At 50.9% G+C, this 15,550-nt stretch overlaps 1 protein-coding gene across 5 annotated transcripts in view; it reads left to right on the forward strand.

Moving 5' to 3' along the window:
- ZFAT (zinc finger and AT-hook domain containing) overlaps window positions 1-15,550 on the forward strand; it is a 219,382-nt gene that overhangs the window by 84,049 nt on the left and 119,783 nt on the right. The window lies entirely within an intron of this gene.

Raw genomic sequence — 15,550 nt, forward strand, 5'->3', positions numbered from 1 at the left:
AAGAACGGGATCGGGTGAGGTCCTCACTGAAGTGGTTGCCACAGGGGGGCCCGTGCTCCAGGATTGTTTTGGGGTGGCCTTGAAGGGTGCCCCCTGAGCAAGCCCACGCTTAGGTCATCAGACGCCCAGGACCCTGCCAGGGGCAGCCCGTGGCTTTTGAGTCCCTCATGGGAGTCATCGCCTGAGCGTGCACTGGCCCTGGCCCTGCCCGCGGCTCTCGTGCTCCGTCCATGTGCCAGCCCTCCTGGGCCACCGCCTTGCCTGCTGGGCCACATCTTGTCCATTGCGTGGCAGGAGCCCCCGGGGGTCACATTCTTACAACCAGTGTTCATCGATGCCGTCCCCGCGTGTCCCTATGCTGAGAGGTGCCTACAGCCATTGTCCTCTGCGTGGAACCGCAGGTCTCCGACGTTGGGCCTTATTGCTTCTTTGCGTATTCTATTCTAGAAGCGTTCCATACTTGGGTGGGGGGTGTCTAACCGTTGGCCTGCTGGAGCTGGCCTTTGACCTTGGGTGGGTTTGACCTGCCTCCTGGGTGCAGGTCTGGCCTTTCTCCAGGCCTCCCTGTCAGGCGTGTGCGGCTGGGGCAGGGGCCACATGAGACCACAGGACCTGAGCTCGCTGGGGGTGGGGGACATGCTTCCAGAAGCACAGGCGCCCGAGAACACCAGGCTTCGGTTCTGATGTGTTGTGTCTGTCTCCCCCCGTCCTCTCTCTCCTTCCCCACTTCTCAATTTTTAGAAAAAACCAAAGTCACCAGGAAAAACACCTGTCAATTTCCTTTTGTGTTTTCTCAGTTTGAGCCTTTGCCCTCTGATCCGAGGGCATATGAGAAAATGCCCATGTGAGGGGCACGACCTGGAGTAGAATTTGGGTGGCGGGAGCTGAGCAGAAGGGATGGGAAGACATCGGTCAGCAGGAACGTGCATGGAGTGTGGTGACTGCTTCCTGGCCCATGGCCAGGGCTGGGGTTAAAGGTGAAGGGGTAGCCAGGAGGGCACTGCGAACTTGACCCCTGGTGGCCCCCAGGAGGCTGGTCCTGTTGGGTAGGAGAAGAGTCCTGGTTTGGACATGTGAGGATTGGCCCGATGGCTCCATTGGCCTTCGGGGGTTCCAGCCTGAGTTCCTGGATGTAAGGCCCACAGGGGTGATCAGGGCATCCGTCGTTATCACTGCCTTTATTTTAAGTAGGCATTCCTTAGTGGACCTGCTCCGGTGTCTGTCTGAGTGTTCTGTGGCCCAGCTGTGTCTGGCCCTCCCGCGGTCCCTCTTGAGGTTACTCGCGCCATCTCTCCTGTTGGGTTGTCGGAAACGTCATGATGCATTTTTGCAACGAAAAACATAGAAAAAACACATCATGACTTTTCTGACAACCCAATACTTTTTCTCTGCCTTTTCCTCTGTGGCTGCGCTTAGTCAGGTAGCTCTCCGTGTGCGTCTGACCAGCTCTGGCGACTGACTTATCTCCATGGTCCCCAAACCGCTCTGTGCGTGGTCAGCGGAGGTAAGAGGGATGGTGTAAATAAGGAGCCTGGCTAAAGGCTGGGCGTTTTAAACATCGCCGGCGCGTCTCTTGACGGAGGATGTCTCAGAGTCTGTGAAATGCCCTCTTCTTTTTCCTATCTCTCTCTAAACCATTTAAGATTAAGTTGCAGACGTAATGCCTTTTTACCTACTCCTAAGTACTTTCAGTGTCTGTTTTCTAAAAACAAGGACTTTCTCTAAAGAGCCCACATTACAATGATCAAAATGAGACAATAACGTGGACGCAGCACTGTTCAGATCTCATCAGTTGAGAGTGGCCGTTTCCCCACTTGGCCCAGTGATGTTTGACTGATTTTACACAAAGCAAAATGAAAGTGCGGGTCACGCAGGGCACTCAGTTGTCATGTTCTTTTGATCAGGAGTGGTTCCTCCGTGTGCTCCGAGACGTTACAGCGTTGACGGGCCAGTTGTTTTGTAACGTGTCCCTCCGTTGGGCTTGGTGTAGGTGTGACGTTTCCTCATGACGGCACGCAGATGCTGCCGTGTTGACAGGAGCACATAGAAGGGACACTGAATTCAGCTGTCACATCTGCAGGCACAGTCTTGGTCGGTCCCGCTAGGGTGATGCTATGGTTACTCTTTCACAGTGATGTTACAGCTTTTCACCTTTGTAATTAAATGTCTCATGATGAGACATTCTGATACGATGCACCTACCTATCCTGCCGTTCTTCACTCCTCAAACTCTCTCCCTCATTAGCTTTAGCATCTGTTGATGCTTCTTGTCAGATTCAGTCATCATCACCGTTGCTAGATGATGGGTTTCTAATTCCATCATTTCTTCAGCATTTACTGATTGTCTTTCTGTGTGAGTGAAAACTTCCTCTGTTCCTTGATCTACCTGTTTATGTAGATTACCATGAACTCATGAGTTCTTATGTTCATCGGTGGTTTATACTCCTTTATCGTTGTTTGATTTGATACTAAGGTAGCCCCAGATTTGGCCAGCTGAAGCCCCTTTGACGTGCCCTCCCTTTCTTCAAGCACTTCCTTCCTTTCTGTACAACGGGACATGCCCTTTCCTGCTCTGGAATCAGCTATTTCTACAAGGAGATCTGGTTTCTTTCCGTGGAGAATGGTATTTAGAATACCATTCTAAATACCATTTAGAACGTACGGGAACGACCTGGGAACGAGATGAGCTCATTCCTGGAGTGATCACAGCTGGGAACTAGATGTGTGTGAGCACACACACGATGCAGACGTGCACGGAAGCTTGCACCTGCCCACACTCATCTACATCTGTGTCTGTTTTTATCTTAACACATTGAGGATGGGCATTTAAATGTATAGACGCAAATCTGCGTCACCGGTCCACAATGTGGTAAACACCACTGCGTTTTTATGGGCCTCTCCAGTTCTGATCCGACGGCCTAGGGTTTATTCTACCCTTTCTCCTTTTTCATAGTTATAACCCCGTTTTCCAGGGTAGACAAAACTGCCTCCCAGTAGTTACTTGTTTGCTCAGTCCTAGAATATGCTGAAAAATAGTTTCAGAATTGCTGTGTCTCTGTAAGAAAGAAACCTACTAACTGGAGTTTAATATTTAATTACGGTAGGCCCCCCCTTATCCGTGGCTTTGCTTTCCACGGTTTCAGTTACTCTGGGTCAACTGTGGTCCTAAAATATTAAATGGAAAATTCGGGAAAATAAATAATAAGTTTTCCATTGTGCACCATTCTGAGGAGCGAGATGAAAGCTCACGCTGCTCTGCGCTGTCCCACTCAGGATGTGACTCAGCCCCGTGTCCAGCATCTCCACGTTGTAGACGCTCCCGCCCGTTTGTCACTCGGTAGCCATCTTGGTGATCAGATGGACTGTCGTGGTGTCACCGTGCTTGTGTTCAAGTCACCCTGACTTTACTTAATAACAACGGCCCCAAGACACAAGAGTGGTGATGGTGGCAATTCAGACGCGCCAAAGGAAATCCATGAAGTGCTTCCTTTTAGTGAAAAAGTGAAAGTTCTCAACTCAGTAAGGAAAACAAAAATTATATGCCGAGGTTGCTAGGATACACGGTCAGAACGAATCTTCTATCTGTGAAGTTGTCAAGAAAAAAACAGAATTCCATGCTAGTTTTGCTGCCACACCTCACACTGCAGAAGTTATGGCCACGGTGCGTGACAAGTGCTTAGTTAAGATGGAAAAGGCATTGCATTTGTGGGTGGAAGGCATGGAGAGAAAATGCGTCCTGATGGACAGCAACGTGTTGTGCCCGAAAGCACTGCGTCTCTGCAAAGACTTAAACGAGAGAGCGCACGAAACGAGTGACACCAGGTCATTGACTGCAAGTAAAGGATGGCCTTTTACACAGACTCAGGGATGGGCTTGGCGTTTCATTATCTCACATCATCACAGGAAGAAGGGTGAGTGCAATACAGTAAGATATTTTAACAGAGAGAGAGAGAGAGAGAGAGACCACATTCACATAACTGATTACAGTATAGTGGTCTAGTTCTATTATTTTGTTAGTAGTTTTTTCTTAATCGCTATGGTGCCTAACTGATATGTCAAACTTTGTCACAGGTGTGCACGTCTAGGAAAACACAGTGTACGTAGGGTTCGGTACATTTGCCGTTTCAGGCATCCACCTGGGGTCTTGGAACAAACATGTGCCCCTTGGATAAGGGGCGACGACTGTAGGTCTCTGGTTCCCTGTAGCCTGCAGCGTGTGGAGCGGACACCAACTCCCAGAGTCACTGGGCTTCGTCCTGCCCCTCCCATTTCAGTGCAGTTACGGGCGCTCATTTCAAATACGGTTCTGTTTATTTGTTTCTGTTTGTGTTTCATTTTAGGGTTCCCTCCATACTTGTTTATTTTTTAACTTTCTATAAGTGTGTGAATTTCTGGAGTGAGTGTATTTCTCGTGTTGTAGTAAAAGGAATAAATGTTGCTTTTTTGGTGGGAGCCTAGACATGGGAAGTGGCAGAGATGACCCGAGGGTGTAAGTTTCCAGGAAGGAGAGGGAAGTCCTGGGGAGGCCGTGGACTTGAAGCGGGACTGCCCTTGGACTCCGTGCCTGCTGACAGCTGGCTTCTGTTAACCTTCTCTGAGCGTCTCTCCGTCTGGGTCTGGCGTCTCTTCCTTCTAACCCCCATTCCGGATGCCACGTCGATCCCCTTTTAAAGACAGGGAGGTTCAGTGCTTTCTCTCCGTGGGAGTTGGCTGATGGCTGTCGCTCCTTGAGCCGACCTTTCTCCCCCTGCCCAGAAGCATGAGCTAAGAGTGACGTGGTTAACGTATTTCTCAGGGCTCCTCTGGTGAACACTCTAGAAGTGATCTCAGGACATAAGAAACGCAGCGTTTCTCTGTGTATAGGTCAGTATCTTTCTGAACCTTTACGCTTTTAACCGTACTTCAAATTAAATGACACTGATGTTTTTGGAGCTTATGCTCTTTTAGGGGAGACAGAGGTTAAACAAACACTGTTAAACACACCTGGTTACAAATTGCAGTCCTTGCTGCTGAGGTGAACACAGGGCAGAAAGGAGGAAGGGCCCTAACTTATGTGAAGGGCGAGTAAGGGAAGTGAGGCGGGAGCGGACACTTGACAAATCAGGTGCATAAATGAGAAAAACAAGCTCCCTACCTGGAGCGCAGGCACCGGCCAGCCCCTCCCCTTGGCAGAATGTCCCGCCTACAGCTCAGAACCGGCTCCCCGAGGAGGCCTGTTCTCCTTTGGCCTTTATCGCTCACGAGAGGACATGGCCGTGAGTGGACCTGCTGCAGGTCACTTGGGAGACACCCATGCCTGCAGAGGTGGGGGCTGTGAGCCGCGCTGGGACTGTGGGCGCTGCCCGAGCCGGGGCCTGTCCAGCGTGGCTGAAGGACAGGGATGCCCGCCTGCAGGGGAGAAGGCCCAGGGGAGATGGCCTGTTCAGATGCACACAGCACTGGGCGGTGGGAGGGGCCGGCCTTGCCAAGGTCACCCTGAGGCTGCACTAGCTGCAGCTGGGTCTGGGAGAAGGGCGGGCTGCCTGACCTTGTAAAGTTCCAGCCTTGTAAACATAAGTGGTAGCCACCCAAACACTGAGGTGAGGTAGGGGCAGCTGGGCCTGCCTGGCCCCTCCTGGGACCCGGGCTGGGGTGGGGATGGACTCAGTACCTCTCCGTCCCTTCGAAGGCAAGAGTCTATGCAATTAGGCCACAGATAAAAGCACAGTCACTTTAAATTGTTCTCATGGCCAAAATGGAATATTTGTTTATGCTCCTGGATGGAGGGTCTGTGCTTTACTCATTTCTAAATGTGGCTGGCATAGTGTGTGTCATATATTAGGCATTCATTAAATGTGGAATTATGAAATTAATAAACACAAGTTAAAAATCACTTTTTCTCCCTAATAAAATCAGCACATCACAGGTATTTGGAGAATACACCTAATGCTTATTTCATATCTTAGTTTCTAGGAAGAATGGACCAGGTCCTTCTAGGAGGCTGAGGGTGGGTGATCTGTGGGGTTTGAACAATTCTTCTTTCCCCAGTGGCTCTTCAGGCTGAAATTTAAATCTCTTTTCTGGAATTTGAAAGGACCTTAGACGTGTTTGAATATTAAAGGGCAGTTCTTTCTCCTGGAATTAATTTTCAAGTTCAGAACCCTTTATAACTGAGGCTGGGTCTCAGCCTTTCACAATAAATAAGGTGGACATTTAAAATCTGATGTTGAATTTGCATGTTTCTCACATCTGCCTTCGGTCCTGCACAGGCTGTAATTTTTATCTTCTTTGATTATGACCAGGAGCCTGGAGCAGACAGCCCACATGTAAGCCTGCACCAGTAATAAATGAAAACGTGTCTCTGTCTCCTGCCTCCCTGTGGGCAAGGGCCCGGGTGACAGGTTCTAAGCTTTCTAATTCTTTACCTTCAGAAGGAAGGAGAAAGATGTGTCCGCCACACAAAGGAACCACAATAAACCAAAACAACAAAACTGGAAACTTGCAGACCTGGTGGCACTGGTGGCTGTGGGCCTTGCTGTCCCCTCAGATCCACAGTAAAATGGGAGAGGGTTTCACACATTTTGTTTTTCATGTGGAAGTGACCCCAGAGACCTGGTCACTTTAGATGCATGGTGTGCGAGTGCTGAGGCCACCCTGTAATTTGCAGATGGGAGCTGTGAGGCCAGAGATCTGCACAGGGGGCTCCCCACGTCTGCAGAGCTTCCCACACACCAGCGGGAGACCCTGCTGCCACTTAGAGACCTGGGTGACGCAGCAGCTGTGCCTATTTCCATGCAATTATTTGTGGCACTTTCCTAGGGAAAGGGCCCGTTCTTCAGCTGTGATGATGTTAATTGTGACTCTTCTCCATTGCCCGGGGCTGTCACTTTGAAAGTGCTTAAAAATAACTTAAAAAAAATATTACACAAAGTTTCAATGTGGAGGAAACGTGTGTGCGTAAAATTATACCGCAGCTGTTGGCCCGGCCTTAACTGTGGCTGACGCTGAGCATTTCTCATTTTGTGTTGTTAATCCAGGTTCAGCAGAGGAACACCCATGGGATTTCTCCCTTGTATTATATTTAATAAAAATAGTAACTTTGTGAGCTATCGATGTTGGCGTATTCATCAGCATTTTATGAGATGCATGGTGATAATACCACAGATTGGGATGGGCATTTATTAGAGCTTCTGCCTCCTGAACCTCAGAGGGCACCTTAGGGATTATTTGTGGGTGGGGGATGGGGGGCAGGAGGGCAGGTGCCGTGGGGCCCTGCAGGCCATAGGAGTGGCGGGCGCTGGGGCGGTGGGGGGCTGTCCCCACATCCTTGTGTTGGTCCAGGTGGCTCAGTCTGGCTCCCTACACTTAGCCTATGAATGAAGCTTGAAGACAGGTTCCCCTGTAAAACCGTCAAAGGCCACTTCTAGCTTGGGCCCCTCATCTTTAAATGAGAAAACAGGCCTGACGAGGTTCAGAGACTTACTCAGGACCTGCCTTTGGGGGTGTGGAGCCAGTCGGGCTGGGGGACGGGGCCCTGACTCGGGTGGGTGCTCTCTCTACTGCTTCATGAGGACGGTGCCTGGGAGCTGCCGGTCACTGAGCTGGACATGTGGCATTCGCGGTGTCCCCACTGCCCCCCAGTGCCCCCCCAGACAAGGAAACGGAAGCTCAAGAGGCCACGTGCGCATGCCGTCACATAGCCCCTGGGGCAAAGGAGGTCTGGTCTGGGCCTCAAGGCCGCCCCTCCCTCTCACCCCACTGTGTCGTTTTAAACTAAGAGAAGAATCACTTGTGACTCAGAATCTACTTTTCCCCCCAGTACCTTTTACTTTAAAATCTGCTGTTCACATTTTAAAAAATTGATATATAACATACCTGTCTAAAAGTGTGTATAGACTAGACGGGACAGTCCCATGCATGTTCACAAACTGAGCTCACCTGTGACCCGCCCCCTAAGCCCCCAGCCTCCTCCCCAAGGGTGACCCGTCCCAGCTCTCACAGGACAGAGCAGCCCTGCCTGTTGTATGTCATGCGGATGGACGCACACCCTGGCCCCTGAGCCCGGCTGCTTCTGCTCAGCATCGTTTCGGTCGCACAGAAACATGGATATAAACGGGAAAGCACCGTGAGATGTGAGAAGAACTTGTATGTGGATTGAGCGTTGGCCAAGCAGTGCCTGATGCTGATGAGGACAGAGGCCGTGGTCGGAGGTGGGTCTGGCTCACCTGCCGGCTTGGCCGAGGCGGCCCCTGCTCGGGAGGCAGCAGGGTCCAGTGGTGACGTCTCATTTAGAAGGGGTGCTGGGCCTGGGCTGCACTCCTGGGTGCCACCTGCTGTGTGAGTTTGCAGTCCCCTCCCCGGGCCCAGGTTACTCACCTTAGATGGGACAGCAGCCTCTCCCTGTGGAATGGTGTGAAGGTTAAGTGGGTGGCAGGCACGTCACGGCTTCCGGTGAAGAGTTAGAAATCAGTGAACGTTGACCATCCTTTCATCACGCTGGGCTCGGGCTTGGTAATGCTCGTCCTGTGAAGGGAGGGTGTAATGCCCGGATCGGCCACCAGAGGGTGCTGCTAGCACGTGTATGGTGCCCTCCCTTGCATGAATGAGGGCGCTGGGCTTCAGGTGTGGGTAAAAGCCCAGGTTTTTGTTTTTTGTTTTAAAAAAAGCCATCTGCTCTGTATGTGGCGGCCCTCTGTTCCCTGGTTCTGGACTTGACACGCTGTGCAGTGGGCATTAAGTGTGTGGTCTGGGCGACTGGCAGCACCCACATCTGGCACTCGCATTTTCCAGCCCAGTGCTGCCCTTGAAATGAATCCTTGCAGTAAATTACAACAAACACACAAACAGAAATCAAAGTCCGCCTTTTGGTGTTTCTACTCTTCCTCTTCTTCTTCTTTTTCTTTTTTGAAGATATAATTGGCTGTATTCAGCTATTTGAGCAGCACCTCACCAAGCAGATACCAAGGAGCTCCCTGGGTCTACTCTTCTTTAGTTATAATTAATCGTTTGAAATGCCTCTCTAACCACGATGCTAGCTATGGGTTTGGGACCAAGGCTTGCATTCCTCACAGTGACCCGCTATCATATTATAGGAAATAGCCTGTTATCTCCCTGCACAGTGCTGGCTGCCCGGTGGGTGGGCAGACGTGGAAGGTCTTGGTCAAGTTTTGACTGTGTTATTTGCCCGGCAGGGGCTCCTTGGGAACTCACTAACGTCTCTGAGCCTCAGCTTTCTCCTCCATAAAGCAGGGATGATGACGATGGTGGTGGTGGTGACGGTACCATCTACCTGCTGCTTTACAGGACAGCAGAGAGGCTCAAATGCAACCACAGATATGAAGGTCTATGTGGACAGGGGCGGTGTGCATTTTACTCTGCAGCTGGGGTCGGCAGGGGAGGCTGGGGTGCCACTTGGAGCCACGGAGACTTCCCATGCCTCCTTCCCGTGGCCGACACATGGGGACTCTCCTAGAACAGCCAGCTCTGGGCACTCCATGCCTTTTCCTGCCCGTCCTCCCCAGGCCCAGTCCCTCTGCACTGGGCATTCACCGTTCAGGGGCCCCCACATTGAACCCCACGAATTCCCATTCACAGCTCTGGAACCTGGCACCTGGGGCTGGACTGCCCACACCCACCAGGTATCTCACTGCAGTGTGAGCTCTTGTGTCAAGAATGCCTTTTCCCCATCATTCAAATCTAAATCTATCTTGCTAGTGGTTAAACCATGAGAACATCTCATTTAGTTGCCAGCGTTTAAAACTTAGGAAATTCCAAATCCAGCTTCAGCTTTTCGGCCCCATTGTCTGGACCTGGGAGGCTTCCCCTGTGTCTTGCCCTGGCCTCTCCAGGATGGGCCTCCTGTTGGGGCGCCTGGCACCCCTGGTCATCGCTCGTTGGGTCTCCCAGGACCAGGAGCTGCTGCTGCCTGCTCTAGAGGCACCTTCCTTTGCCTGCCCTGCCTTGACTTTGTTCTCCCCTGCCTACACCCAGGACGCTTAGGGGCCGAGGCTGTCCTGTGTTCTGCCTCCACTGGCCGGCCTGTTTCTGCTCCCCGCCTGCAGATAAGAGCTCTCTTCTCCTCATCTGCCCTGCCTCCAGCTTCTTGCCAGCTCCTGGACCATTTCAACTTCCCCTCGCCTGAGAAGCCATCCCGGGTGCCCCAGCCACAGAGACTTCTGCGTTCTCCACATGCTTCCCTGCGGCAGGCATGTGGTTGGTATATTTTTGTCTAGACACACATGCTCACACACACGCATGCACAACTGGCTTTCGTACCTGATTTTTAAGCTTCTTGTAAGTTGACCCAAGTAGCTTGGGAACCATACAGGCCTGAATCTGATCTTTTTTAGGCAAGTTATAGCTTCCTCATTGAGAACAGGGCCACTGTGTACAGCTGTGTAGGTTGCATACTGCACAAGGGCCTTGTCTAAGGGGAGTCATTTCACATCATAGATTTGTGTATTCATTATGACGGTTTTCTGCGAATGGTAGTAGAGTCTTAGTCCAACCAAATCAGTTTATTATGACCACTTTCTGACAGGGGGAGCTAGCACCTTAAGGAAGGGGTGGTGCATTTTTCCATTTCTCACAGAGATGCTTTAGGCTAGCACTGGCCCTGCTGTCAGGATTCAACCTGATAAGGAGTGTGGAAGTGCTGGGTACTCAGAAATGTTTGTCTCCTTCCCTCTCTTGAAATCAGGCTGTGAGGTACTGTAATGGAGGGATGCCCCAACACGGGGTTCCAGCCCGAGTGTGTGTGTTGGGGGGTACCCCGTGGGGAAGCGAGGCCTTAGAGGGACAGAGCAGGGCCTGGGTGTCAGGCTCCCCAAGTTCACGTCCCGCCCCCCTGGTCCTTACACCGTGCAGCTCCTCCATCGGAATCGGGAAATGTTACTGAATTTCATCGATTCTAAGGCTCACATTTTAACATCTCTAAAATCAGGAGGCATCTTTCCGCCCCTGCGCTAAGAAACCAGCGCGTCTTCGGCGTTTTTTGTCTTTTTTAGTGGTATGTAAGTCAGCGTATGTGGTATGTATATCAGCGCCTCTTAAGATAGATGTTGTGTTAGATTTGAAGAACTATAATCGTAAAACCTATTTTATTTCATGGGATTGTTGTGAAGATTAAATGCGCTTCGCGTGAGCCTTGCTTGGTGTGCCAGCTCAGGGAGGGTTTAATTGATTTAGGCTTCCTTCTCTTTTCCTTCTTCCTCTTTGAATCCCTTTGTTTGGTGCCAGCAAGTCCTCAGTAAGCGTGACGCTGCGGCTGCTGGTGATGGTGATGGTGTCACCTATGGCCAACCCAAGGCTGGTTAAAAGTTCTGTAAAATAAACTAAATGGAAGCAAACTGCTTTGGCCTAACCCAGGCCTCTTTTCCTAAAGATAAAGGAAAAGGGCGTTTTAAATTGTACTAAGCTGTACAATGTGAGAGACTCTGTTCATTAGGTTCGGTGTGACAACAGTCTGGCTCTATGTTGTTAAAATATTTCCGCTTCTGTTGGGAAGCTGCCAGCTCTCATGGATTTAATAACTTCAGGGCAAGAAAAACAAGAAAACAAAAACACTGCTCTGAGAGAATTCGCCACTCCACTCTTCTCATAAAGTAGATAATTTAATGGGGTCAGAGCTTTGGCTTTTGAATTCTCTTTAAAATTAATCAATCCACGTAAAAGACAGAGAGGACGACTCATGCTAATCAAGGAGAGGAAGGGAGACATTTTCAAAGCTGTGGCTTTCAAATAAAGTAATTTAGTAGTCTAGGAATGTAGCGTTTTGTCTTCTCGTGGTTACTGATAAGTGGTCAGCGTATTTGTGATCCTCGGTTCCCCTGACGTTTACTGAGCGCCCCCTGTGTCCGGAGCGGCATCGGGGGAAGACGGCGCCGGGCCAGGCGGGGCTCTGGCTGCAGGTAGTGAGTGTAGAAGGTATGGAGGTGCTGGACAAAAGTGTGGGGTACACAGCCAGCCCCTCAGAGCGCTCATCGCCACTGTGTCCTGAGATCAGGGCAGGGGTCCCCAGGAGCAGGCCAGCTCCAGCTGACGTGTGCTGCATGTCCCCAAAGGACGGGATGGGACCTGTCAGTGCCCAGTGACCCTGCCAAGAGTCGAAGGGGCCCACCAACCTCCTGGGACCTGTGAGCCATTCCGGTTCATGCCCTGCCTCTGGAAGGAGTGGGGTCAGAGGCCCGGGTGGGACCTGGCTGCGCCGGCCAGGAGCGCTTGCTAATCAGAGTCCAGGAACAAGCACTCGCTTATGTGGTCATTTTAAGGTTTTCCTTTTTAATAGTACAGGGTAGCCGGTTAAAATCTGGCAAATAATTAGAGCTTGAATGCTCAAACCCCAAACTTCTGTGACTTTCCTTGTGCTGAACACGTCGTTCTCCCTTTGAATTCTTTTGTTAAGGACGAGGGCACAGTAATTGGGCCTAAAAAGGCATCCAAATTATAGCATCTTCGTCGCAATGAGATGACAACATAATGATGATTATATTTCAGGGTATAAGATACATTTTTTCTTATTAGCCCGCTATAAAAAATGAAACTAGCTCCTTTGTTGTTATTTTGGCAGATTAACAATTCTTAATACTTGAGGAGTTTAGCCTGATCCCACACTTCTGCATGTGTTGGCATCTTGCTGCTTATTCGCTGCTGTACGAACATCCCTGGAGAGCACAGCCTCCCTCCTCACCAGCCCTGGGGCATTCACAGGGCAAGTTCATGAGGGAACACTGTGTCCTCTGCCTGCCCTCCTGGGACAGGCTGCGCTCACATACGGGATTGCATCATGGGTAGCAAAACAGAACTCACCCACTGGCCCTGCTCGGAGAGTTTCGTGGTTCTGGTGGCTGTTGTGTGGCTGTGCTCCCTACCCGTGCTGACCCTGAAGGGCCACACGGCACTGCAGAGCCCCCGGGCCTGGCTCAGGTGAAGCTGGCTTCCACTCTGAGCCTGCGCTTGCCTGGCCCTATGTGTGGCTGAGGGGAGGTCAGCCTCTCTGAATGTCAGTCCTGCACCTGCAGAACAAAAATAATGAGGCCTGGCTGGCCGGGGGAGGGGCACTGCATGAGCTAATGTTGTGGAGGGAGGCCTTGAGCCCGTGTCTGGTGCACCCTGCCGCCCGAGTGACCTTCCCAGGACCGCTTGGCCAGCTCCTGGCTGCCCTTCCCTGGAACGGTCAAGTGCCTCCTCCCGGAAGCCTTCCACGTCCTTCAGCCAAGGATTCCTCCGCCTGCCTTCCGCCCACAGTGTTTATGATTTGCAGCGTGCGCTTTGGCTCACACGGCTGTTGGATAGTCATGTACCAGGCTGGGGGATGCGGTCTTGAACGTGACGCTGGCCTTGCCCTAGCAACTCCGAGCTCTCACTCAGGACTGTGCCCTCACTGCTGTATTTGTCTATCGCCTTGCTTTTTAGAAGGCCTAGCCATCTTTTCAATGTTTAAAACTTATATAGGCTCATTGTAGAAAATACATAAGTGATTAAAAAAAAAAAAGCTTGACAGTCAGGATTTTGGTGTATTTCCTGGCTGGCTACTCATCCGTCCATCCATTCATAAATAATGTCTATCTATTAGTAACAAAATCAAGTACCCACTGAAGAGTCGTGGGTCCCACTCTTTGGCATTTAACATTCAGTATGTGCATTTTCCCATGCCATGCAAGATTCTTTGGAAGTATGCTTTTCAGCGCCTGTACCAAATTTCTTTGTGGGGACGTGTAGCAATATGCCCACTGCTGGCACAGATACCTCTGTTTTGAGTATCTCTGTGCACAGTCCCTATTGCATTTTGGACCTTACGAAAGCGAGATCTTGAGAAGTAGAACCACCAGTCAGAAGTTACAAGCGCGCGTCTGTGAGGCTGTTGTCCCCTTTGCTGGTGGCAGCCAGAGCCCACGACCCTCATGCACACCTGCGTTGCAGAAGCAAATGGTGTTGGGCCCCGGGCTGGGACAATGAGCCGGCCCTCTGGACACCTTCCAGCAGGCCTCTGAGGACAATGAACTGAGGACACTGCTCTGCCAGCCGGAGCTGCGGAGGCTCGGGAAACACTGGCCTGTGTCCTCGGTGACCTATTCCTTCCTACAGCATGTGCCGCCCTGCAGACGAGGCCCCTGGTGGTTTTTATGATTTCCGTACAGGGGCTGGCCCCATGTCACAGCCTGCATTGCACGGCTGAGCCCTCAGTTATGTGACAGTCATCCTAAATCACATGTGCTGATCCCCGCCTGCACCTGGGGAACTCCAGGTCCAGTCCCCACACCTACAGAGCTGGACACACAGCGGACATGGGGGAAACATGTGCTAATTGATAGCAGATGGTCAGAGCCTGGTGCTGCCCTGGGCTGCTGAGTCTCTGGGTTGCGTGGACTAGCTAGATAGTCGTTTGCTCACAGCAGTCTCCCTCACTTTGTCTGCGTAGCTGCGAAGCCAATTTTATTTATTCAGTCCCCAGATAATGCTTGGTGTGTCTGTGAACTAAGAGACCTCCTGCAATAGCTCTGATCCCCACAAGTTCTGCTCTGCTAAATGTCACAGAATTCCCTGTCTTGTGAAAGCACAACAGCAATCAAGAATACTTGCAGGTCCATTGGGAAATGGTTTCAGTAAAAACCCAAAATACAGTTGTTCTGAGATGGTTCTGCCTCCCTGATGAGCTGGTGGCCTCTGTGGCGGGGCCTCCTCATTCTTGATTCATCTCTGTGTCCCCAGTTCCTGCAGTGAGACCCACCCCATGGCTGCTGCTTGATAGATGCTGCCATGAACAAGACAGGAACTGATAAGTGATTTGGGGGTTCTGCCCTTCTCTGTAATGATTGTCATTTCAGATATTGTTGAGAAATTATGTTAGCTTTAACGCGGTGGAACTCAGCCCATGGTCTGTGGACACATAGCTCCTGTCATGAGCAGGTGGCGGCGTCTGGTCTCTGCTTGCTCTTGTCCTCCCTCAGTCTCAGGTTCCTCGCCTGCAGAGCGGGGATTGCAGACCCGTTTTTGCCTAAATGACGGGATCATGGGAGGATCAGCAGGTAGCACACTGAATGCAGCATGGCCTCGTACAAAGAACACGTCTTATGCAGCCCCTTCTTCTTTGGGAAGCAGCTTGGGTTCCTTAGGAATAAAGCATTTCTTGGAAAACAAAAAATATTGATTTACAGTGTTCACGAGAGACCTTCATCGATGAAGCACTATTCTGCTTTGTCTTAGAAACACAACAGATCCCCGTCCTCCGTGTCCTTCGTTCCTGTGCCAGCCAGTGAAAGGGGTCTTGGCTCTTGAGACATGCTATTTTGCTCATTTTTCCCTCGCACCTAATTTAAGAGAGTCTAGCTAGATGAGAATACTTAATTGCCGTGAAGTTCATTCATTTAAGGGTTACATATAATTTTCCCAGTTCCACATTCGTTTTTTACTTTGCTGGTCGATGCTGGAATCTCGGCTGTGGAGTAGATTTGGGCAACAGGGAGGTTCATATTAGACCCTGCCCAGAGGACTGAGGACGTGAATCCTGAAGAAAGAAGTTTCTGGTAGCTGGGCCACTGGAAGTTAGACATGTGCTGTGCAGGTGCCCACGA

The sequence above is a fragment of the Hipposideros armiger genome, unplaced genomic scaffold, assembly GCF_001890085.2.
Source record: "Hipposideros armiger isolate ML-2016 unplaced genomic scaffold, ASM189008v1 scaffold_157, whole genome shotgun sequence".
Lineage (NCBI taxonomy): Eukaryota > Metazoa > Chordata > Mammalia > Chiroptera > Hipposideridae > Hipposideros > Hipposideros armiger.